Consider the following 6,000-nt stretch of genomic DNA (forward strand, 5'->3'; position numbering starts at 1 on the left):
GGAAAAGTTTAATATTGACATAAAAACAAAAATACCTTAAGCATACTAATAAAGCAATCATAGTTTTTTAAAATATCATGGCCAAAGAAAGTTATCCCTACAAAATTATATAGTCTGGTCATGCTCTATATTGACATAAAATAAATTTCTCTTTTGTGTGCTCTACCACGCGCGAGGCGGTGAGGGGTGTCCAATATTTTCCATGCTATATGTGCTATTCTCACGATGAGTGTTTACTCACTTGTCATTGCACGAGAGTACGGCAAAGGTATTAGGGATGCCCAGTCCCGAAATGAAAAATGAATTTACTTTATGTTGTCAAACAATAAATTCCTTGGAAAGTGTTGGTATGGAGGGCAACTGTGGATTCTGCTAGCTATGGAAAGTGAAAGTAATGGTGGAAAAAGGAATAAACTTTATTTTCTGTTTGCGAACCGCCTATGATGTATCTAGCATGGAAAGTGGTGGGAGCTCTAAGTCGTTTTCGTTGGTGGGGAAAGTATGTCTCTCAAAAATGTTTTTATCTCCCAATTTAAGCTTTGAGCTCTGGCACCTCTACAAATCCCTACTTCCCTCTGCGAAGGGCCTTTATTTTACTTATGCAATTTTTATTTTGAATTTGATTCTCCATCTTCTCTTATAAAGTACCAACTAAGGGGCACTATGATCGTATTTAAGCATTGGGTGTAGCCAATATTCGAGTGTGTTTCATGAATGGATCAATGATTGAGCATAATGGGCTAGGGATAACTTGCTTTAGTGTTGATATTTTGAAAGACATTGTTTCTTGTTCGTATGCTTGAGTGTCACTAGTAGAAAAAGGGTCTAATATGCAGCTCATTAGTCCCGGTTTGAAATTGAGCCGGCACTAATGTGATCATTACTGCCGGTTTCAACGGCTAGGCGGGCCACGAACCGGTACTAAAGGGCGTGGTGGCAGGATGTTGTCAGACTGGGGCCCGTCTAGCACCTTTAGTACCGGTTCTTGCCACGAACCGGTACTATAGGTCGTCCTGCATATAAACCCTTCGTCCAGCTCGCTCTGTTCTCCCCTTTCCCCTCTCCTCTCCTCTCCTCTCTTTTCTTCTTCTTCTCCACTCGAGCTCATCACCCATTTTGCCCAAATTTTGTCAAGATTTGAAGGCCCCCATCCATTCAAGTGATCACAAAGGTTAGCAACTTTGTCCTTTCATCTCTCATTGCTAGATTAGCTCTTGCAATTCTTTATATAGTGATTAATTTGTGGGTTTTAGTAATTTGGGAGGAATTATATGTGGTAGTATATTTGATTTATATGCAATTTGAGCTTAAAATAACTCTTAGTTCGCATATGTAGGTGTGGTTTACTTAGTGCCTTCCCGTCTCCGTCGTAACCACCATCGATCGTCCGCACCAACCCGTCGACGGCACCACCTTGTGGTGAGCCTCTTGTTCTTATCTTTTTTATATTTAAAAAAATCATGTTTGTGTGATTTAGATATATAGTTACTTGTATAATTATCTTACCCGTACATTGTTTGTTATACATAGTGCCATGGTTTTGATATCCATCCCCGTCGACCCTCGCCCGTGTTATGATTAGGATGTGGTATATTCTCTTTTAAAATTATTTGTTGCATTTCGTGTTTATGATAAATTGTGCCCATGAAGTTGACATAGATATTTTTATCTAGGAGGTATGTGAACCGGAAATTCCAACCACTACTAGGAAAAGGGCTATAGATGATATAGTAGTGGCGCACCATGCGTTGGTGCACCATTAGTGTGATAGACACTAATGGCGCACCACACCCATGGTGTGTCACTAGTAACCATTTTTTTTCCAAAAATACTAATGGCACACCAGGGCACAGTGCGCCATTACTAGTTTTAACTAGTAATGGTGCACCAGCCACCTAGTGCGCCACTACTATAATTTTTTTTTGCAAAACTACTAATGGCGCACCACCATCTGGTGCGCTATTAGTTAGTAACCAGGGTTACTAATGGCGCATTTGTAGGTGGTGTGCCATTAGTAACCTGGGATCAGCTAGATATTTTGGACAACCACCTACACACTCACTTTCCCCACTTCATTCTCTCCACCTCCTCCTCCAAGCTTGTCTCGGCTGCCTCCTCCTCCTCACCTCATTTTCACCATAGATTCATCCAAATTAAGTGGTTAAATTACCTTTTTTGATAGGTAAGTAAGGGGAAAGCTTTCTTTATGTTGTAGATCTACTTTGTTTCTCCCTCCAACAACGTGCACATGCACTTTTTATATCCTAGCTAGATCTATGTATGTTTGTGGTGTTGCATATATGTTTGTGTTTGCAGGTACCGGTATTTGAAATGCGATAGTTGCAAATATTTAGCCGGAATGTTGATTCATTTCTGTTTTGGCGTGAATTTTGGCACAATGCATTCTTTTTGGTCCTATTTTTAGGCAAAGTCATGCCAAATTTTTTTCTTGGTTCTAAAATATCATTTTGCTCTACCCCACGATGACCGAAGGCATTGTGAATAGGTTTTTGAGCTCCGCGAAGGCCGAGATGCTTCAAAAGAACGAGACGGAGATAAGATGTCCGTGTCGAAGATGCAAGCTGAGGAGCCTTATGGACCCGGATTCCATATAGGTGCGGGACCACCTGCTCTTGCGTGGTTTCATGGATGGCTATTGGTGGCAAGGTGATGAAGATGATTATGAAGTCGTCCATGGGGGCTGGGCAAGAAATGAGGAAGGACAGCAAGACAACTGCAGCGAGGGCGGGCAAGAAGACGAAGAATCTCTAGGACATGATCACGAAGTAGATGCAATACACAGTCATCATGTAGAAGATGTCGGACATGATGATGAGAAAGATGCCGGAGCAGGTGAAGGGCATGATCATGAAGATGAAGATGACGGAGCAGACAACGATGGACCATCGATGGGCTGGGTGCAGGACCCTCATATTCAAGAGCTGCTTCTCAAGCAGACGGATAACACAAGAGCTGCCGCACGAGAGAAATCCAAGCTGGATCAACTGGAGATAGACGCGGTTACTCCATTGTATGAAGGATGCAGGCCCGAGGATACCTGCCTGAAAGTAACGCTCATGGCTCTGGAGATGAAGGTAAAACACAAAATGACCGACACATGCTTCGACGAGAACATGTCATTCTGGCACGGACGTCTTCCCAAGGGGAACAAGTGCCCGACCAGTTTCCAGGAGGCAAAGAAAATCATGTGTCCTCTGCATTTACCTCACGTGAAATACCATGTGTGCATGAACAATTGCATCATTTATCGGTACGAGCACGCGGAGTCTACCATATGTCCGGTGTGCGGCGTCACTCGATACAAGAAGAGGAAGAAAGCTCCTCGAAAAGTGGTGTGGTACTTTCTGATCACTCCTCGTCTGCAGCGGTATTTCGCGGACCCTAAGGTAGCAAAGCTCCTGCGTTGGCACGCGGATAGGGAGGAGAAGAAGCAAGAAGATGACGCAAATGATCCGGAGCTAAATAAAAAAGAAAAGATGCTGAGTCACCCTAAGGATGGGAGCCAGTGGCAAGCGTTGAACTTCGAACACCCAGAATTTGGGAAGGATCCAAGGAACATCGTGCTGGGCGCGAGCACCGATGGAGTCAATCCGTTTGGCAGCCAGAGAAGCACACATAACACCTGGCCTGAGTTTGTGTGGATGTACAACCTTCCCCCCTGGTTGTGCATGAAGAGGAAGTACATTCACATGAGTATGCTAATTGAAGGGCCGAAAAAACCAGGAAACGACATAAATCTGTATCTGGGGCTGCTGAAAGAGGAGCTAGTCACGCTGTGGAAAACGCCAGCCAATACGTGGGACGCTGCAGAGAAAGAATATTTCCCTATGAGAGCCGCACTGCTCACGACGGTGCAGGACTATCTCGGTTACGGATATGTCATGGGGCAGGTGGTCCACGGATTTTCTGGATGCGTTAGGTGCATGGATGACACAATGTATCTACAGCTAGATAGAGATCCCTGGTCTTCGAAAACCGTGTTCATGGGACATCAAAGGTGGCTTCACGACGATGACTCATGGAGGAAACGCAAGGATCTGTTCGATGGTGAAACCGAACCCCGAAGACGCCCACGTACGAGGAGCGGCGAGGAAATAGACGAGATGTTGAAAAATTGGAAAGATTGCCCACTGTCAGGAAAGAAGCAAAAGGCGCCAGAGCTGGGAAAGAAGCGAAAGGCACTAGAGCCGCTGCTGAAGGTATGGAAAACGAGGTCTCTTTTCTGGGCCTTGCCGTATTGGAAGATCCACCGTGTGCCTTACAGCCTTGATGTCATGCATATCACGGAACGTGTGCGAGAGTCTGCTTGGTACCCTGCTCAACATGCCAGAGAGGACCAAAGATCGGCCGAAAGCAAGGGCAGACTTGAAATCAATGGGAATCAGGGAGGATCTTCACGCTAATGATGATGATGATGAGGCGAAGCAGGACACGAAAAGTCGTCGCAAAGGCAAAAAGGCCAAGAAGACTGGAAATGACTTCCCTCCCGCATGCTTCACTCTAAGTCAGGAGGAGATCGATCAGTTTTTCACCTGCCTCGTAGGAGTAAAACTTCCTTATGGTTACGCGGGGAAGATAAGAAGATACCTAGACTCAGCGAAGAAGAAGTTCAGTGGGATGAAGTCTCACGACTGTCACGTGCTGATGACGCAGATACTTCCAGTTGCAATCCGTGGGATCATGGATGCGCACGTCCGTGAAATGCTATTTGGCCTATGCAACTTTTTCGACGTCATCTCTCGGAACTAGGTTGGCGTGAGGCAACTCAGAAGGCTACAGGAAGAGATCGTGGTGATACTATGCGAGCTTGAGATGTACTTCCCGCCCGCGTTCTTCGATGTTATGGTCCATCTGCTGGTCCATATCGTGGAGCATATCATCCAACTCGGGCCGACGTTCCTGCACAGCATGATGCCGTTCGAAAGGATGAATGGTGGCATCAAAGGATACGTTCGCAACATGTCACGTCCAGAGGGAAGCATAGCCAGGGGATTTCTAACCGAAGAGTGCATCTCCTACTGCACGAATTATCTAGGCATCGAGAACCCTATTGGTCTGCCCGTCAACAGGCACCTCGACAGGCTCGCTGGATGGGGTCACCGCGATGGTCGCCATGAAATGCATGTCGACTTCGAGGGTCGACTCACCGACTTTGAAAGAGCAAACCTAGTCGCGCTACAACACATAGACGTGGTCGATCCTTGGGTGGTAGAGCACAAAACCTTTATTGAGAAGACGTACAATGACCGAGGCCAACAAAGGACGGACGGAGATATAATCAAAGAGCACAACTCATGTTTCACGCGTTGGTTCAAGGAGAAGCTTCTGTCGTACCGTTTACATGAGGATTCTTCCACGGAAGAAAAACTCATATTCGCCTTGTCACAGGGCGCCGAGCACAACCTGATGACCTATGAGGCGTATGATATCAACGGCTACACATTCTACACCGAGGGAAATGACATGAAGAGCAATGGTTATCAGAACTCTAGGGTAACGATGGAATCCTACACCGGTAACGACAAGGACAGATACTACGGAAGGATCAAGGAGATCTGGGAGCTGAGCTACGCTGGAGAGAAGGTCCCGATGTTCCATGTCAGATGGGCCAAGAGCATCATAAAAGAAGACCGGTATTTCACCACCATGGTTATACCCAAGCCAAATCCAAGACCGCGGGCGCAAACGTCACCGCAAAAAATGAGCCATGGGTATTGGCTTCCCAAGTGGACCAATGCTTCTTCATTACCGACCCGTCAAAGCCCAGTCGTGTTGTCGTGAGGAGAGGCAAAAGGAAGATCATTGTAATGGATGGAGTCGCCAATGAGCAAGACTTCGACAAGTACGGCGACCCGAAGATGGAACATGATGATGACGATGAAGTGCCATACACCACAAGAAGAAGGAGGACCACCCTACCTAAAGGACGTCCGTTCCACAGAAGAACTCCATTTGCGAAAAAGAAGGGCAAGAAGATTG

The sequence above is a fragment of the Triticum aestivum genome, chromosome 5B (assembly GCF_018294505.1).
Source record: "Triticum aestivum cultivar Chinese Spring chromosome 5B, IWGSC CS RefSeq v2.1, whole genome shotgun sequence".
Lineage (NCBI taxonomy): Eukaryota > Viridiplantae > Streptophyta > Magnoliopsida > Poales > Poaceae > Triticum > Triticum aestivum.